At 43.0% G+C, this 20,667-nt stretch overlaps 1 protein-coding gene across 4 annotated transcripts in view; it reads left to right on the top strand.

The window, feature by feature from the left end:
• MYL10 (myosin light chain 10) overlaps positions 1-20,667 on the top strand; it is a 91,433-nt gene that overhangs the window by 32,862 nt on the left and 37,904 nt on the right. For 3 of the 4 annotated variants that reach the window (XM_053995584.1, XM_053995585.1, XM_053995586.1), the window contains exons 2-3: positions 9,296-9,435; positions 20,062-20,173. The gene's annotated coding sequence lies outside the window, so the exon portion shown is untranslated. Of the gene's footprint in view, positions 1-3,302; positions 3,365-9,295; positions 9,436-20,061; positions 20,174-20,667 lie in introns of those variants that run through there. The other variant, XM_053995587.1, reaches the window with a different exon arrangement.

Below are 20,667 nucleotides of genomic sequence, written 5' to 3'. Positions count from 1 at the left end.
TTTTATAGTGTGAGCCCTGAGAGTGACAGAGCTGGATGTTGTGAAGGGTTCACAAGCAGCCTGTGCTAATCCACACCTGCCTGAGACTGGTGTGGAGAGGGCTTGGGTTGGACACAGTCCTACTCTCATCATCTGTCCTTGGTGTGGAATCAGCAGAGGATGAGCACGAGGCACTGGGATCACCTGGGGCTGCCCATGGATCCCAACATCCTGCACACAGCACATTCCTGGAGCTGCCCCGTGCCCTGCCTCAGGTCTGCAGGATGCTCACTGGTACCTTAGTGCTGCTGAAATCAGAGGGAATCACCTCCTGGAGGTGTGTTCAGTGCTGGAATTGTGTGAGGCCAAACTGGGCATACATTCCAATGTTTTAGGGCACTGTCTGCGATCACAGAGCTGAATAATCCTTTCAAGGGGTTCTGTCACTCTCTGCCTCCTGCTAAATGGTGACAGCAATTTCAGCTGGGAGGATCAGCTTGCTGGGGCAAAGAACCAACTGTAACAGAGGCTGTGGAGTCTGGCTTTAGTGGGCATGTGGAGCTCAGGGCCACCAGAAATCCTCTTTGGCAGAAGCCTTGGGAGGAGCAGGTGTCGAGGGTGAGTTGGCTCTTTCAGCCAAAGCAGAACTTCCCCAAAATACCTTTTCAATGGAAGATGGAGCACAGAGAGCAGTGATGCTCTGATGGTGGGGATCCTTTTTGGCTGCTGTAGGAGTGGGGGGAGCTGGGTGTGCAGACTCTTGATCCTTCCAGTCAGTTTCCACAAGTCTCTGCTTGTCAACACCCCCTTTCCCAAAGTTATTTCTCTTCCTGTCTCTTGCTGAGGGCTCTTGGATCCAAACACACTGCATTAGTTCTCACCTGCCATAGAAACCAGCAGTGCTGTAATAAGTGGGTGGGCTTCAGTGCACAGAGCTGTGCTCAGCTGGGGTGGGGACCTGGGCTCTTCTCTGCCAGGGAAGGGGACAGCAGAGAGCAGGGCTGGGTGAGGCCTAACTCCTGCCATGGCTGCAGTCACTGGGAGCTCTGGAGGGACTGCAGGGACACCTTTCTGCCTTGGCCCTTCACAGGGCAGTGGTGATGGCAAGGGTGGCACAACATCAGCCAGACATCCCACTGATGCACTTCCCCGACAGTGGCCAAGGGCCTGGCCCCAGCACATCACTGCCAAACCAAGCACCCCAAACCCTCCCACTTCTGCTCAGAGCAGGGGATGGAGGCAGAGCCAGGAAACAAGAAGGAAATGCCTGGGAAATGCTCCGTTGCTAACACAGCTTCTGTCGTGCTGCAGCTTCAGCCTGCTCTGTCTGGGTGTTTGTCAGGATGTGTGTGATGCCCTGGGCTGTGAGGGGACAGGGATGTGCCAGCTGATCCTGCCAAAGTGGCTGCAGTTTCCCTTTTCCTCAGCCTCTGCATTATTAGAATTATGCCAGAGCTGCAGAAAGATCTTTGAGACGTGAATTGTAATCAATGCAAGGCAAAATTTGTACTTGGAGTGGTATAAATAGTGCATAAATATCCTTCTTGCTGTCTGCACTGAGGTGAGTCTTGTCTTCAGAGCTTCCACTGTTTTTATTAACTTTTCCCCTTCCCTTCACAATATTGAATTGACTGACTTTATCTTGGCACTTTCTGTGTCTTGCCAAAAGAACAAACTCAAAATAGCTTTCCAGGGTGCATTTTGGATATTTTTTTCTGTGCCACTGAAAGAAGAGATGGTTGTTCCAAAGAATGCAATTTATTTTACCCACTTTCATCCTGAGTTTATACATGGGCCATTAGCTGCCAGCTGAGTGGTAAACACATAAATGGTGGAGGTAATGCCTACATCTTGGATCCACTTGCTCCAAAAGCTTTTCTCTTCTCCCCAGCTGTGGTTATGAGCTAGCAAAACTCACTTAAACCTTTTCCACCAGCAGAATTAACTTCCATTAATGTTATGAGTGCTTCAGGCAAAAGAGCATTAGTCTGTTACACCTCCTCTGAGAGGCCTCCTCAGTGGGGTTGAACAGGTTGAATGACAAAGCAGCCATTTAAAAACCTGTCTGAAGATTCTTCACCAAGAAGGGGGAGTTTTGTAGCTAAGTTCTTTGGGAAGTGGAAAGTCTCAGTGCAGTTCCCAGATCTTCAGGAGTCTTTTGGCATCAATCTGGAATCTGCAATCTCTGGTTTTTCTGACCCACTCTTTTTTTGTAGCACCTTTTTCCTCTGGAAAAGGCTACTGATGAGTGGGCATGGTGGCTACTGTGCGGGGTGCATGGTGGTGGAAAACGGAGTCCTTAATCTCCCTGGACTCTGATGGTTTGGGTGTGAAAAGGGAGGTAACACCCCTCCCTTCTTGTGCCTCCCCTGGCCTTATTGAGAGTGGGAGACCTGACCTCAAACACGAGCTTAAAGTGCAACACAAATATGAAATGTAAATGATTTTCAGCATCTTGTAATCTCTTGTCCATGTAATTTCAAGTTAACTGTGTTGGTGCAGTGACTGCAATCTCACCCTGCACCTTTGTAGGTCGGGTTTCTGTGCAGGTCTCAGGGAATTTCTGCATAGTTACAGGATCCTCAGGAACAGGCAGAGCCTACTTTACTTAGTAATGGAGTAGGTTGTGAACAGGTCTGTTGTTGAAGCATTTATTGTTTTTCAACTTAAGTTATGGTTTCATATAAATAATATATGTAGCTAGTCAATGCTTGGGAAATGCATTCTTTTCCTTGTGAAATATTTATGGACTTCAGTGCCTACTAAGTACCCAGTCAATTTTGAGAATACAGCTCTAGTGAGAAGGCTTGGTTGCCTGTCTTGGCCAGGGTGGGACAGACCTGTTAGCTGAAAGATACTGGAAATCTGATTTTTTATCTATAGATTTGTCCCCTTCCTTCCCCCTCTCTGTGTGGGGTCTCTCCATTCCCCCTCGGATTTGAAAATGGAATTGATATTGGTGGAGTTTTTGTACTGACAGAAAAGTCAGATAGAATCCTCTACATCAGGGAACATGTATGGTATGACCTGGTAAAAAACATAATTCATACTGAAATAGAAATCTGCTGGATTTTCACTTGTCAATCAAATAATAAAAATTATTGGAATATTTTCTATAACAAATTATAACCTCCAAAATGCTGTCACTATTCACATGTGGTGCTATTTTTCCCAGTGTAGAATTCCCATATGTGGCTTCTGCATTTCTCACATCTTCTGAGAGAAAATGAAAATTAGCCCCGATATGGATTTACTGGTGGGATTGTCCAGAGTGATTTGGGATCATCTGAGACCCCCTGGGAGCTCTCCAGCCTGGGGAGAGGAGTTCCCATGGAAGAATTGGTGATTTAAGACAAAGAAACAACATGCTCAGCCTTTACCTCAGGTAATAATTCAGCCTCCTGATTCACTGTTGGGAATTGTCACCTTTTTGGCACAGGGCTCTGTCCTGCTCTTAGACTGGATGACAAGACTTTGGAATACATGAGACTTCAAACAAGTGGACACCTGAATTTGTTTTTTTTTTTTTTTCAAGAAATCAGCATGTCAGCACTTGAAACAGGCACTTGGGGTGTAGTGGTGGGTGAGCACTTTGAAGGACAGGAGCAGAGATGGCTGAAAATGCCATGATGGAATTCAGTCTCGAAAAAAAAACACCCCGAACCCAACAATTTGCAGATCTGTTTGAACTGATTCAAGTCATCTGAACCATTTAAATAAAATTAATTTTTTTTTTAAATTTTTTTTTGTCCAGCTCTGACTCCTGCAGGCTGGAGCAGCCAGCACTGGCACAGACCAATGACAAGCTGCTTTTGCAACACTTACTGCAGTTTCCTGCTCTGGTGGCGTGTGAATGGGTGATTTTTTTTTTTTTTTCTTAAAAAAAGGTATCTGTCTGAAAGCCACACCATTAAAGCCTTAACTCAGCAATCTAAAATGACGTATTTTTCCCCCTTACCTACATGTCAAATCATAAACATCAGCCTCAGTAATAAATATTTCTATTTTATATGTATATTTTTATGCCTTTATCCCAGTTGGATTTTCAAGGCTAAGGGCTTCAGTGTGAGATCCTTGTTGCATGTTTAACAAACAAATAGTGAAAAATACGGTATGCTGATGTGGAGATTATTATACATAAATCATTGAAAAATGCTCTTTTTGAGAGGAGAGAATCACAAAAAGAGTCATTGACCTGAATAAAAGCAGCTCAGCTCTACTCCAGAGAATTTGCCATTTTCGATACGTTAGTGCTTGCTAACAATTGTAATTTATTAATCCTGTTCACTCTTCTTTTCCTCCATACTTGCACATTTGATTTTTACTGTAAGCAAGAATTGTATTTATTTTCTAAGAGTGCAAATTGATCTTGTGGTCACTGATAAACACTAAAAGCTACTTGATAGTCAAGATAATCTCTCAAAAGACCCATAAGCAAAGTAGGTAGAAAAGACCTCCTCACTAGATCATTCAATTTTAATATTTCTAAGAGAAAAAGCAGTATTTGCATCCTGAAACAGAGCCAAGGATATTCTGCCTGATTTGCAGGTCATAACTCTCCTCATGGTCTGTTTGGAAACAGAAGCTCCCTGCCTTGTGCAAATTGATGGAGCTTTGCTGCCCCAAATGAAATACAGCCAGCTTTGCTGATACACTCCAGGATGGAGAGCAGAGAGAGGATTTTTTTCATAATCTCTTGGAAACCAGGATGTCTGTTTTGCTATTCAAATGGGAGCTGAACCCTTGGAAATTGTGTTTCTCATGCAGAGAAACCAGAAACAGTTTAGAGAGCCCAGGTACCTTGTTTTTACTTCCATATCTAGTCTATCTGTAATGCAGAGCTGTAATTGTTCAGGAACTATCAGGAGCTGCTTCCACCCTTGGCATCCCAAAGCTCCCAACTCATGAATTCATATCCATGTACAGGATAGATATAGGAATATTTATATTTATATATTTATATACATATAGGCACCTTCACATACCTACCTGCACTAGCAGATGTGATTGTCTTTCTCCTCACGTCTCTGTTTTCCACATTTTTGGAGTATTTTATACAGTCAGAACTGAATTCTGCAAAGGACAGGACAGGAATTAAACAGAGTCCAGTGTGAGTTAATCTTACCTCAGTAAATATCCAGTTCTGATCTGGAAGCACCAGATGTGTGTGTGAAATAGAAGTTTTCTCTCTCCCAACACTTCTTCCAGGTAACTGTAGAATTGCCTTTGAATTCAGCTGCAGTCTCAGCACCGTGGTTTGTTTTATTTAACAAATGTTGACTTTTTTTTTATTAAGAGCTGTTTTCTTCCTTTGACAATGTACTCAGAATTTGTCTGAGGAGGTTTTTTTGAGGTCTTCCTTGAGTATGTTGTAAATTTACCGACAGAAGGAAGTGAGTATTTAGCTGCTCATTAGTTCTTGGGGTTCCCCCTCATTTGCAGCCATTCTCTCTGAAGGTCGGCTGTGATGTGCCTGCCATTCCACTCAAGTTTTAAATCTTACTCAGGTTCAGTAAGTGCTGTGCAAAGCTTAGTTCTTCTCTAGTCTGGAAATGATTTTCCCCCCTATTATGTGGTTAAGATGAAGTCCTTGCTTGCTAGAACAACAATCTCCCCCCACTGCTCCTCTTCAGTGCCTGTAAAAAGTATTGGGGGAAAAGAGATGAAATAAACCAGCATGCAAAGAGAAATAACCAGGAAATATGTGGTATATTTCTGTCATATATTTTAGTAGTCTTAATGTGGACACAAGAGTATCTGTCTTTGTAGATAAATTTCTGTATTCTTAGCATTTATTGAATCAGCAATGTCCCCATCCATTATGTAACAGGAGCAGCTGGTCAGCCTTTCATGTGATGTACAGTTTCCTTTCCTCCTCATAGTAATGAGAGAAAAAATGCCATTATTTTTCAGCACCTTTCAGCTAATATTCTTTCAGATTGTCATCCTTACTTCCATGAAAATGCAGACCCTAATTTAGAAGAATTAGCTTTGATTAAAGCATTATTTTATATGGTAGGGTTGGGAAAGAGCTTCTTTCCAAAAGAGAACTTGACAAAAGAAACTGTGTGCCTGAGTAGTTTTGGAAAGAGGGATCTAATTATTGGCCTCAGCCAAAGAAAGTGAGCTGAAAGTCTGTATTTTACAATCCTCTTCTCCACCATAGGTACCTCTCTGACTCTCTGTGAAAACCTGCCACAGCCTCCCTCAATACTGGGACATCAGAGGATTCTTCAGCACATTTCCAGATTCTGCCTTCCTTCACTTCTCTCTGGATTTATTTATTATGTATGTTGGGGAAAATGCCATACTAGTGAAAATTTGATGTTGGTGATTTGAAACCTTTCTTGCTGAGAACTCCCTGATTTCCACTCACCTGCTGCATCCCACAGAGGTTTGGTTTGCAGTTACTCAGCCTCCAGTGAGGAGCAGTCAGTAGCTGAAGGGAGTTCTGTTCTCCAGCAGCTACAGAGCTGCAGCAAAGGGATCATCTGCTCCCAGCTCCTTGCACAATTCCTGCCAGTTTTCTCCAAGACTAGGAACAAAAAAATCAACAAACAGCAACAGCAACAGTACAGAAGGCAGAGCAGCAGCCAGGGACCTTTCCTGTGTGGGCTCCTGCTTCTCTAAATGATGGTTTAGGGTAAAGAACACATCTTTTATTTTCTATTAAACAAGCAAACAAACCCAATGACACCTTTTGGGAAATTGTTGGAGTTTGGGGTTTGATTCACAGCCTGGTGAGGTAAAAGAAAATGCTTCTCATTCTGTGTGTATTGTTTTAGGTGGTTTTTTTAGATTTGGTGTCAGTGACAACACCAAAGTGGGGCAGATGTTAAATGTCTCGTATCAGACCAAGGACTCTCTTCTAAAATGCTGAGTAATGCTGTCTAGAAAGCAAAACATGTTTTAGGGAAAATGGGGATATTTTAGAGTTTTTGTCTCACTAAAATGAAAATAAGGCTCTTGTTGAAGGAAGAGCAAGTGAGCAAACAGGTTCAGCTCCCAGCGTGCCAGAGCCTGAGGATATTTCTATAGGATATAGGAGACCAGGGTTCATGTTTATGGTCTAAAACACCTCCTTGAGTGGGATCAATCTGTTGAGCACAATTGCTCTTTTTGGGTTGGTCCTGACTTCATAAAATCCCATTTCTTAGGGCAGAGGAGAGAGGATGACCCCAAGGTTGGGATATTTGCAGTGGCTGTGGGAAGACTGTGTCAAATCCTTGCTCTGCTTTATTTGGAGCCAACTCAACCTCTCCTGTATCACCTGGTGTAAATCCACATCACCAGGGAATGTGCTGACCACTGGCTATGCTGGGATCCTTTCCCAATCAGTTTTTGTCCATCAGTCTCAATCTGAGCAGCAAGATTCTTCCCGGAAAGCCTTTTGTGAAAATGATGTGTTTCGGGCAAAATGTTTCAGTTCTGAGAAATCAGGGTTTTCTTTCCCCCTGTCCCCCAAATAATGGAAAAACCCAAACCCCTCTAGTTGGAAAATGCCTAACACCAGCACTGAGCTCTGGTGAGGTCAATTGCCCACTTGCCTCCTTCCAGCATTTGTGTCTTTTTATTTCAGAACAGTTTGAGTGCTGCTCTTCTGGCAGGAAATTGCAAAAAAGCCAAGGCTGCATTTAAATTCAGCTGCAGCTTGCACTGAGGGCAGTTTTGAAATAATCTTTATATAGAAGATGTTGTCTCAACTACCTATTGAACACATTGAACCTCCCCCATGCCTAATCTCCCTGCTTTGCACAAAACATAAAATTTATCTCATAAATACCAGCACCAGTACCTAAGAAAGAGGCCTGGAAAAAGCAGCTTTAGCAATAGAAGCAATAAGTCCATCCCAGAGGGACTTTCACTGTCACATGATGACTAACTGAGAATGTGTATGCTGAGAAGGGAGGGAAGAACTGATAAGGGGGTCAGAGAGGTTGAAAACACAGATTTTATTGGCATTAGAAATGTGACCACTATAAGCAGCATGTCCAGGGATCAGCTTTCCTGGACAGCAGATTACTGGTTGTATTCCTACCTCTGCTGTTGGTCTCTTGAAGGTTCTCAGATAAATAACATTCCCCTTTGTGCTCCAGTTTCCCTCACTGTAAAGTGCTGTCAGTGAGGTTTGTTGCCTTTTTAAAGCACTTTGAGTTCTGTAGGCAAAAGGGAGGTGTTAGAGTTGCTGTTAGTTCCAAAAGGGAAAAAGCTGTAAAACTGAGGTTTGAAGTGAACCTTATATTTCTATGTCTTTTTCCTCTTAGTAATATTTTATCTTTCGGGAAGAAACTACTGATTACAAACTAGTGACCTTAGAAGTGGCCAGGCCAACAGCTTTGACTTCTGAGTCAAGAGTGAAACCTCCCTGTGGCTGAGTTGTGTGCAGGTGGATGGAAAGTCATTTCCAGGGCACAGAGGGTGACAATTCTCTGGGTGTCCCCCTGGAAAGCTGGGTCAGAGGCAAGCCAGGGATGCTGAGCTCAGAGCCAGATGTTCAGGTCCCTCAGCAGCCCTGTGCCAGAACTGTCCTGTGCCTGGTCACAGGACTCCTCCTGCCACAGGGGCTCTCCTGGGATACATCTCCTCTCCATGGACTGCAGATCCCCAGCCCTGGGCACGTGCTCACTCTGCTCCCTCCTTCATCTTATTGCAGCTTGTGCCATGGTCAGAGCACTCAGCCCCCCAGGAGGCAGTGCCCGTCCTCAGAAGCTTCTCTGTGCACAGCCAGGGCAGGCACGAACAAGAAATGTGCTTTGTTCGTGAGTAAAACCAGACTGAAACAAAAATAAGGTGCATGAAATAGAAATCATATAATATATAAAATATCCTCCACACTTTTGCCATTTCCTATACACAAATTACTGCATTTAGGTCACAAAAAAAAATCATGCCTTGGAGCCCTTGTTACTATTGCCATGGGCCTCACAGCAATTAATAATACAGCCAAAGCAGCTGTATTTGGAGACTTTGTTCTGCCATTTGATTCCTAAACAGATTTTTCATGACCATATTAGAGAATGAAACAAACAACTATTCAAGAAGGCTTGTTATTGAATGAGGGTCTATAATCCAGTGCCACAGCTTATGGTCCATATGGAAGCCCAGCTGAGAAATCCAGCACTGCTTTATTAGCAAAGCTACAAATATTTACTGAGAACAGAAGTCAAATGGGAAGGTCTGTCTGATCCAAGCTATGCAGGCATGTAACTGCCCAAAGCATGAAAACAACAGTTTTTTCTCAATTTTTCTTGCTGTATGGGTGGTCCCCAGTGTTATCCATAAATAATCTTTTTTTTTTTTTTAAAACTTTGTACAGGATAAAGAGGATAATAACCGTACTAGCTTCACCAGCCCATGGAGAGAACAGCTGAAGAGCATGTGAAATTGCTGTGATGAATAGCAGAAGAGGGGAAGGCTTCTTGCAGTGAGAGAGATCTAAGCAACAAAGGCCAGGAGGTAAACTGAGAGAAAACTTTTTTGGCTAGGATTGAATTGGGAGTGGTGTATGGTGGTAAAGAACAGAAAGCCAACAGGTTCTCTGTGCGAAAGAAAACCAAAGAAAAATGAAATGCATCAAAATATGTGATTAAAACCTTGTCTAAATTAAGGAAGAAACACTAAAGTGCTGCTCCAAAGAAAGAGCTTGAACTCAATCAGAGAAAAGAAATTCTAAAACCATAACAGAGAACCTTCCTCCTCTTTAGAGATGCTGAAAGAGAAAATAACATGTGCCTTTCTATTAAAAAACCTATCTTTCCAAGGAGAAAAGGCTGGCAATCTGAATACTGCAAAGGTATTAACCCCAGTGTGCTCTAAATAACTCTTGCAGTGATAGGCAGCAATGGTGGTGTCAGAACACTTGAAAACAGTGACCTGGCAGCCTCTGTTCCAGAGGCAAGACCAAGCTGCTCTGTCTGCCTAAGACACTGACCACATTCCTGATGTAAAGATGGGCTATGTGCAGACCACACCTGCAGCACCCCAGCCTCCCCACTGCCTTCAGGAGCTGCTGAAGATCCAGGCAGCTCAGCCCAAGGAGGTAGCAGCTGACTGCCCCCTTTAGCTGCAGATGCCTCTGGACTGTTGGCAGGACTTGCCAAGCTGTAATCTGCCCCTGGCCACACACCACACTCACCTTGGGAGGGCCTCAGGCTGGTTTGACTCCCTGCAACCAGCAGCAATCCAAGTGTTAAAGATCAGCACATTGGATAAATATTAACAGAATTTCAGGCCAACAGCTCAGCAGTGAAACACTGCCATGTGCTGAGATATTTTCCTGATCTGTAGCTGTCAGTGGTGTGAACTTGTGTCAGCAGCCTCTTCTCCATTTCACTAATGACAGCTGTAAACCTCCTCTATCAACAAGCTGGCTTAAGCCATGACATGCCTGCCTTTGCTGTCTCTGTACACTTAGCAATCTTTTCCTCCTGCTCAGGGAGTTTTGGAAGCTCACATACATCGTGGTGGGACACTGATTCCACTGCTGGCTTAGTGATGAACTGTCACAGTTGAGACAGCCACGATACAGAACACCACCAAACAATTTCAGAAGGCTTTAAGCATTCACCCATACAGAGCAACACTATAACACATCAGAAGGCAACAAGCATCTGCCCATCTTGTTCTCCAGCCCAACTTTTTATCCCCTCATGTTCATGCATTGCGCCTGTGTGCCCTCTGTTCCCTTTGGTGTTTGGTCAGTGCCCCTGGGCACTCCGTGCCTCATTACCTTCACTACTGCTCACCTGCTTTGCACAGCTGGAGCCCACTGGGGATGAGGCTCAGCCACAGCCCCACTCCCAGCTACCACAAACTGTGTGCCTACAATGAACAGATGTCAGGAAAAAAATGGTAACAGGAGAAAGCCTAAAAAAAGCATTTTCCATCAGAGGCACTAAAAAAGGAGAATCTTTCCTCAGGTTGTTCAACAGCAATCAGTACAATGTTGTTTAGGTCATTTTTCTACTGAGGTATCCTCAGGCAATAAGCATAGAAAGTTACTTTCCCATTAGAATATTGGTGGAACTTGTGTAGGTGACAGTGTGGCCAATCCTGGACTGGAATTTCAATATATTGAATCTTCTCTTAGAGAGGCCTAAAACTTCTGGGTAAGTACATTACCAGAAGAGGTATCTGTACACCATGCACAGAAAGTATTATGCATTTCAGAATACACTTGATTTTTAAGTAGTTCTTGAACTCCCAAGTGCTTAAATCACTTCTGAAAGTAAAATAGTGACTCTTGAGTCAGAAGCTTTTGAAAGTATTATCCTCTGTGTTTTCCAGTTATGTTCCTCTTCAAGCACTTAAGTGATTTTTAAAGTCACTGATCACCCACAGGTTGTGTTGCTGCTCCTGACAGTTGTGAGCAGTCAGCACCTCTGGAGAAGTTGAGCAATTTGGTGCCTCAGTTCATTTGCCTGGATTTTAAAACTGTGGCCTCTGCTTTTATTGACTTTTGAGACAGGTGAAGTTGATAAAGTGAACAATATAAAAAGTGCAGCAGAGCATTAAAAAGCAGGAAAGATCATGAGAGGAGATTGCGGCCAAGATTAAAAGACAGGATTTCATTGGGATGTTTTCCTTATGCCAAAATTTCCTTTTTATTGCCTTTTTTTTTCCTTCATGTGGAGTTGCACTGAAAAAGCTGCATCCTGACTCTCCCACAGCCCAGTATTTTATCATAGGCAGTGATGCACATCCCTGTAAAAGGCATGTTAATTTTTTTGTGGTTAAATGTCACTGGCTTGGGGGAAGCAGAAGCCTCACATACAGGGCTCATAGGAATGAGTAATTTTGTAACTTACAATCTCTGCAGCCCCCCTTGTCTGGCCCTGTTCTCATCCTGAACCCAGGCAGGGCCTGTCCCTGAAGTCACTTGGAAAAGTCCCTGAAGTCACCTGGGCAGGAGGATCCGTGCCACAACACACTGCACTGGTGTCCTGTGGCAGCAGCTCTGTGCTGGGTCGCTGTCTCTGGCTGCAGCTCCTCCTGCTCAGGCTCCTCTGAGGCTCTGTGGGGTTTCATATTTGATTTTGGAGGTCTGGACAATCCTGCTGCTTGGATCTCCTAAGTTAAACAGGGTCAGACCTGGTTAGTTGTTGGATGGGGTGACCTCCAAGGAAAACACCTGCAGGAGGTGTGATGGTGATTCCAGAGGTGGCACAGTTCCCTCACTCAGGATTGAACTGATCTCTCCAGGGCCAGAAAGTGCAGAACTGGCAGAGATGACAGCTTTCAAAGGTCAGGGCAGGATGGAAAACCAATGTCTGTTTGTTTTCTTTGCAAGGGCATGAGGAAAGTTCCTGCCCTAGAAACAGTTCCTGCCTCTGGTGTGATTAAAGAAGTCAACAAAACTCTGCTTCTTTAAAACTGGGAAGTCACTCTTTGAAAAGATCACACCTATGGGATTCCAGAAGGTCAGAAAGCATCCTTAGACTACAGATTCTTAATTTCTCTCCTCCACTCTGGTCATGCAGTTACATTCCCTGCCCACAGGATGAGTCTGTGCAGTGCTAAAACTGCAAAAATGGGTGGGACAGCTTCTACCTGCCTTCCTCACACTGCTTATGTAGGAACGGTTCTGCACTATGTGGAATGAAGAGAACAACCACTGAAAGGTTTTTATCCCAACCAGGATTAAAGCAATTACTTCCTGTTCATGGCCAATTGTTGCAAGTGTCACTTAGAAGAGGTGTAGGAGCAATCAAGTTCATTGGAGACCTGATACAATCTGTGTCTTAGGTTTTCACATAACAGGTTAAATTGGAATGAAATCTTGATTCTTGTTTTATCAAAATCAATTTGCTCTTTCATAATTTTAGGTCAAACTTTCTTTTTGCTTAGAACTTTTTCTAAGTACCCAAATAGCAGTGGATGAGAGTCCTGTAACATAAATCTTTCAACCTCTTTGGACACTTTCCTATGTATTACACCTGGCTCAAAACTTCAGCTCTTTAAATGAGAAAAGATGCTGGGGTTCCTCCCACTAAAACTGGTCATTGATCTCACTAACATCAGATTTACTCCTGTGAAATACCTTTATCAAATCAGCATGTCGTTGCAATAACGTGTCCTAAGGTGAAATCTACCTTTAAATTTTTTTCTTCATGAAGAAGAACATTTTGCTGATATTCCTCACTTGCACAGTCTATTGATCATTAATTTATTACATCTTTCTGTGGGACAGTACTGAATGCATGCTGAATTATAAGGTATTGAGTCACTGTTCATTACTGATTTATTGAAGCCTGTAATGGGAGCAGAATGAAACAGTGCTAAGCCTGTTTGAAACTAAAGTCAAATGAATGTAAAGCATATGCTCAATGTAAGTGCCTCTTTAAACGTTGTCCCAACAGAAGGATGGATTTCACATCCTTAAGGATTTTAAATCATAGGGGTCAAAATTCAGGGTTTGTTTCAGTGAATCAGTCAGCTCAGTAGAAAGGAGCTATTTCTCATCTCCCACTGATGGCACTTCCCCTGCAGACAGGCACTTGGGTGCTCCATCTCATCTGCTGCTTCTCTTGGTTAGTGCTGCAGTTCCTCATGCACATTTTTGCCAGTTGCAGCTGGAATTGCCACTTCCTATTTGAGAGAGAAGGGGGGAGTAAGTACAATTTCTAGATTTTTTGTGAGTTTAGGCATCTTCATGACAGCTTTACTGAGCTTGCTCGTATTATGCTCTTCCTGGCATTTCCTCCTTTTGAAGTCATTAAAACCAATTTCATATTTATAAATAAAGTGTCCTAATGCATCTAATATATGATGAGGTCTGGCTGCTGCCTGATTTTCTTTTTAATGTTTACGCCAGGTGCCTCTTGCTTTCAAGGAACCGAGCAATGAATAAATTTAACAGATATTTCTTTTAATTAGCCCCCAAAGAGCTAGCAATGAAAAACACTATCAGAAACATTATAGTGCTTTAGAAAATATAAGACTTCTTCACAAAGCCTCTACACAGAATTACAGAACAGCAATAAAATCATCACTTGCATGCAGAAATACATTGTTTACACAGGGATCTCTTATGAACTGGCATTTATTATGATTAACTTCTAATCACACAAATGTTTCCACACATGCATCTGAGCAGAGCCACTGAAATCAGTGGGACAGCTCTGCTGCCTGACATTAGGTACAGGCATTAAAGTTTCTGGGATTAGAGCTCCATTTGTGTGTATCTCTAAGAGCTTTGCCTTCTCTCAGAAGGGGGAAGGAAAATTTATATTCCAGATTGGTGTAAATACTGTAGGACATACAATATTGGCAAACTAGATTCTCTGAATGTCTGCAACATTTCAAAGTAGTTTAAGATAGAGGCTAAAGGCTGACAGTTTCTTATTCTGACTTACATTCTGCCCCCTCTGCTTTTGATTCTGCATTCAGAGCTGCCACAAGAATGTCAGCACTGCAATAAATATGCATTTATGTAGCACCTTTTTTTTTGAAGTTTTCTAAACACTTTACAGACAGCCCTTTATATTCACAGATCTCAAAGTATTTTAGAAATCTCTGTTGGTATTGTTTTCTTCCTTTTACTGAGGGAGCAATGGGTGTATTTCCAGGGGAGCAATTGATCCAGGAGCCAGTGCTTTCAAATTAGCTAAATTAGAGTTCTCCTATGAAAATTTTCTCCAAAAGGTCTCAAGTGCCTCTGAGGGAAAACATGAAGTTTTTATTTCCATCTTTCAGCGTGCTGGTATAGGCAGGATTACAGAGGGCCAATAAACCTCATGTGTGACAAGAGTCAGCCCAGAAAATTCCTATCAACCAGACACACAGTAATGTGTCTGCCCTATGGCTGGGATATTGGGAAGAAAATCCAAGAATCCTGGCTCCAAAGTTGTTTGTTGTAGGTAGATCATGGGTTGAGGGATGTGATAATTCTGCACTGACTCTCTCCTACAGGTCAGTTTTACATGTGGCTTTGGAGGAGACTGAATTCACATCCTGGAGTCTATTTTTTGCATCTGGTTTATCTGTGTTGCAGTTGAATTATCCCCAGATGTCCAGATGATAGAGCTAGCTGTATGGCACCCAAAATATCCTCAAAACCTGGAGCCCTGGGCAGGGCAGAGCAAGGACCTGCACATGGATCTGCAGGAACCAGCCTGCTGCGCTGTAGCAGAGCCTGCCCCTTTGGTGGCTGATGCTCTGCTCTCAGGTGGCACACCCCAGGATCCATGCTCCTTCTTTAAGGAGTCACAGTCCCCAGATAAGGAGTGCACAGGGTCATCCCACTGTATTGATCTCATCCCTGAAACAGCCAGTTGAGGAAAAATCCTCCCTTGTCTCCCCCAGCCACAGGGAAATTCCTTCATTAGAGACCACTGTAAAGCTACAGAAATATTCTCTTCCAGCAACATATTCCCCGTAATGTTGTTATGGGAAGTGCCTTAAAAGTGGCAATCAATTCTTCTTTGAAGTCATTAACAACCAAAAACGAGTGCAGGAGTTGTGAGAGGGCTGGAAACACGAGAAGATTTAAAGTGTATCTCTCACATGTGCTCCAGCAGAGAGGAGGGAAGAGATCCAATTGCTTTCTTACCCTTGGAATTTCTCTGTTGGTTTTAATAGTCTGATACCCTAATGACAAACTCCACACACACTCTGGGGTATGTTCTCAGCTTAATCCATGGGGATACATGTCTGTAATACTCATTAACGTCAAGGAGCGTTAGGAGGAACATAAATCTTTGCTCACTAAGATGTGAATCTAGACTCTGATGTTCACCACACAGCATCAGCTGCTGACTGAAGAATAAGAGGAATTCCAGCACCTAGAAAGTCTCCTTGAGAGTTCCTAGACTAAACAATCAATCCAGCCAAAAAAAATCAGGGATGAAATTTCTACTCCACACTTTTGGTTCAAAACACCAGCTGTGATAGAGAGTGATGCATATCCAACAGGCAGGCTCCAGCTCACACAGGAAGTCCATAAAATCCCTGTGAATCCCCAGCCGGCTAGACAAGCTCTCTAGTTCCACCAGAAACCCTGAAAAATAGATAAGGAGTGCATTTCTCATTTCCAATTGTTAGTGCCATACAGCCCAGGAAAACATCACACTATGCACATACATAAAGAGGAATTTTGATGCCAAGAAATTAGAACTACTCTATAACAGACTTCTGATTTGTGATTTCTTTGGCACCAAGCCTAACACAAAATCACTGTGATTTCCAACTACAAATATTTTTGGAACCACCAGACTTGGTCCCATGTGCATGTTAAATGAAATGAATGTTCAAAATCCACAATAAAACTCCAGAGGGGAGACTCCGATTAGAATATTAACATTAATCTTAGGAAGTCACTAGGAACCATTCAAGCTATAATAATAAATTGCAATAAAGAAGGAATATAAGGGCTTTTTTGCTGTCTGTTCAGTAAGCAGGTGTTACTGTGAACACTCTAATCTACACAGCACAGAAGTGAAGTGGTTGCCCTTAAATTTTCCAGTTGCGTAAAATAAATAAATGACATTACCATAATATGTACAACAATCCCTCTTATAGGAGCTTAAGTGTAGCTCAGGGACTGGTGCAGATACTGAGATAACGTCATGCAGCTCCCCAGGATAAGACTGGAAAGTTTTCAAAAGCAATCCTTCTCTCAACAGCTCCAGAGGCAGGAGCAGGAGCCTGAGTTCACTCCCTGTTTGTGGTGAGAGCCATCCCCAGGCCACTTGCTGGTGACAGAGCCCCTGGAGCTCGCCCTGGGAAGTCACAGATGGAAGGACATGATGCTGTCATGCTAGTGCAGCAAGAGGCTGAGCTGTGACTTGCTACCTGTACTGAACGTTGATGTTATTTGGATCCAGGCTGAAGTGCTTAAATTTAAATCCCTGAAATGTACCTTAGCAGCAATGGTTTGATTGTCAAAATGAACGGTCACTTCAAGAAGCAGCTTCCTTTGACTTGCAGGAGTTAATCAGGACTTCTCAGCTCTGTCACAGATGATATGGATATATATCTTGTGTTAAACCTTTGTGTTTAGAAGCTTTCACCACCTCTAACATGGCAATCAAACTGTGGTTCTCAGCATACAATCCTGGCTTGAAAAATTCAGGAATGAGAATGATCAGGAGGAGGTGAACCAAACCAAAGCAAAGCAAACCTTTGACTTTGACTGGAATATTTTTAGGTGTGGTGTTCTGAAATTTAAGTGGTGACAGAAAAAGTTTCTCGTTATCATTAGAAAATTGGACTCAAGTGGGACTAGCACATGATTCATTGTATTTTCACAAATAGGTGAGAAATGAGGTGTACAGGAATTTCCTAATTCAGTAAAGCGTCGCTTTCCAGTTCAGGCACTGGCTCCTGGTGGTGAACATATTTCTTTTGTTCTGGAGAAATCATTTTTCACACCTGGCTATTTTGTGGTGTTCACTGTACTTCTGATGCAACTCAGATTCCAGGAAGTCTGGGAGCTCCCAAAGCAAAGTCTGCTCTGCAGGATCTGTAGCTCAACAGCAAGAGCAAGGAGTTGGAAGCTATTCCATGCTGAGCTGGATCATTGATTGAATCTTTTGGTGTTCACTTAGAGCTTGTCAGGAAACAAACTCCAATCCTGAAATGCAAAGCATCAAGACTCCTCAAGGAACTTTTTTGATCACACATATCACACAATTCACAAAGAACTGATCAAACTCTGCCTTTAGTGTATTTGTGTGTCCCTGAGAAGAGTTTGCTGTGTGCAGCCTCGCAGAGCAGCAAAATTGTCCTTCCAGGTATGACACTGCTCTATTAATAGTTTATGAAGTACTAGGAGCAAATGAAAGACACTTCAGATGACTTTTGAAAAATGAATCAGTATCTGCTCTGAAATTGGACCCCAAGTATGGAATAGGATGTGTCTGTGAGAGATTATTTTGGGGCCATATGGTTTCTTACTCTGCTCCACCCTCCTTTTCAGGAAACTAACAAGCCCCAGCACTCTGTACTCATTGCAGAAGGATATGGGTATCTTCTGGGAGCAGACTTTGTTGGGCTGTTAGGAATTTTGTTCTTTCCTAACAGATAACTGCTCTGCTAATGCCTCCTGACCTGTCTTTGTGGAAAACACTTGTGCAGGGAGAAGCCCTTATGCACCAATTCTTGTCTTTATCCTACAAATAAGTTGCTGGCTTTTCTCTTCACCACTCTGCTTTTATCTCCTGTCTGTCCTGCCTGACACATCTCTCCTGCTGGCTGCTGGTGGGACAAGGCTGTGATTTGTTCCAAGCAAACACGTGTGCACAGTTCCCACCATTGTGTGGTCTCCTGCTCTGAACTTACCTGTGGGTGTTTACTTTGGTGGCATGACCTGGTATTTTGTAGCTCTGTATCTTTTTTCCTCCTTCCTTGATATTTTGTTCCCCTCAGCCACCATAACTTTTCGTCAGAAGCCGCTGCATTTCTGCTTTGATCATATAGAAAGCACTGTATAGCCTCGGGTAACACAGTGCTGCTTAATACAGATGAAATAGCTACAAACCCTCTTAGAAGTGGGGTTTAAAAAGGGATACCAGTGAAATCAGATCCCTCTAGCTGGACAGAAGTCTGATAGCAGAACAAGGGCTGTTGTGGTATTTGGCAGCCAGACAGTCTTTATTGTTATTAGATGAAACAAAGCTTGTGATCTTTAGTCCTTGACCTTCACTGCAGCAGCACACTCTTAATCAGACCTTAATTTAACACCTAACATGGGCACAGAAAGGCCCAGCCATGGGCTGCTGGTTTAATTACATATAGCTGATATCATCCAAACCAATTTAACCTCATTGCTGCGTGCTGGGCACGGGCTGGGAATTGCAGCACAAACCAGCACCCAACAGAAACAAACAGCAATGGGCTGCTCAAAGTTTTGTTTGTTCACTTAAAAAAGAAATAATTACTCCTCTAGATACTTCGCAGGTGATGTTAAAACCTTTTCAGGGAGAGCTGGAATCAGCATGATTTACTAAATCTGTTTGCCCTTTATGCTTTCACTCTGGCATTTTATGTATTTCTAATATTTAAAGATCAAGCCTCCTGCTGAAGGCATTCTCCCATGCACATTCATGGGATCTGTTGCTGTGTAGTAGCATCTGTGTAGCTGGATAAGAAGTAATATTTATGTGTTTCATGATAGGATTTTCACATTTTGTTGCTGCTTTGTGTTCAGTTCTTCACAAACTGACACAATATTTATTTTTGACATTTAAATCTGAACAGTCATATTTTTACATGTTTTGACACAAAATTTGGTCTCTTTCTGATTTAGTCTGGAAATCTGAAAACATCCAGTCTTCTTTCATAAACAGGATTGTTTTGATTAATCAGGTTTCACTCAATTTTTTTTCACCAAAACCACCATCAGCAAACCAAATAAACAACAAACATTGTAAATAGTCTGCAGCTTTTTAGTGAAATCCCAAATTTTCCTTGAAATCACAGTTAAATACACAAAGATTGCTGCGAGCATCACAGGTTTGCTTGAAAGAGATTGCCTTGAGTTTGCAAGAAGTGGATGTCTACCTCTGGCACAGCACCTTAACAAAAATATTAATGAATAAAAATGATGTAAAGTATTAATGAGCAGCAAGAGCTTGGTCTCTGGGATTTAGGAGACAGAGGTTCCACTGTCAGTGTTTGTCACTGGCTTGCTGAAACTCAGCTTGAATCATGTTGCTTTATTCTACAGGTGAACTCTGATGGCCCTTAACGAGGTTGGGCAATAAATTAACATTCTGTGTGGTCTGTCCTACCTGTCTGCAAGAGCACACATCCCTGTGGCAGGGCTGGCAGAACAGGACAGGTGCCAGCACACTGGCCACCTGTGTCCCCGTGGTGCCTGCACTGCTGCTGGAGGTGGATCTGCACTGGGACACTGCACAGGAACAGGCAGGCACTGGGATATGCACGTTGTGCCCATGGAAAGTGAGTGTGGACTGCCTGACACTCTCAGTAGGAAGCTTCTTACTTCCACTCTGCACAGATATGAAGGACTCCTCAAGATGTAAGAATCAAGCCCCAAGATTTCAGGATGAAAGGAATTTAAAATCAAAATGAACCCAAAACCTCCAAGGGAAGTTCTGAATAAAATTTCTTCTGTTGCAGAGGAAAACAGGACCTTGCCCATGGAAATGCTTTTGTGGTTCAAAGGCCAGATCACAGAACATCTTCTCTGGTGCTTTCAGGGGCTGCTTGAATGTGAGTTCCAGCTGCACTGGTGAGTACGTGTTGATCCCCACTGTCCCAGCTTTGGAAGGGGACAAGGCCTTTGTGTGTTTAGCTCTCAGTTTGGTTTCTACATGGTGACTGCTGTGTAGTCATGTTCTGCTTCACTTTGCACAAACTTTCCATTGTAGCCCCCTTACACTGACTAAGCTTTGACTGAGACAAAAGAAGGACTTGTAGTGTCAGAGCCACGGTGGGGCAAGGTTTAATCTCCAGCTGATGCTGTACTTACCCAAAATCAATATGAACAGCAGGTTGTCACTGGAACTGGAAAGAGACTCTCTATGACAGGCTTATGCTTTTTAAAAAACTATTTCAGTTTATCTTGTGCAGCTCTTTTGTATAGGTAATTCTTTCTGTTGCAGGGTCTGCTGAAATGTTCCCAGGCCTGGCTGGAGGATCAGTGTTGCTTTAAAACCTGAATAAACAGTTATACGCCCTGGTAGCTTCAGATCCAGTAGCCAGAACAAATGACATTTTGCATGA

The sequence above is a fragment of the Vidua macroura genome, chromosome 20 (assembly GCF_024509145.1).
Source record: "Vidua macroura isolate BioBank_ID:100142 chromosome 20, ASM2450914v1, whole genome shotgun sequence".
Classification (NCBI taxonomy): Eukaryota; Metazoa; Chordata; class Aves; order Passeriformes; family Viduidae; genus Vidua; species Vidua macroura.
This window is presented reverse-complemented; position numbering and strand designations above follow the sequence as displayed.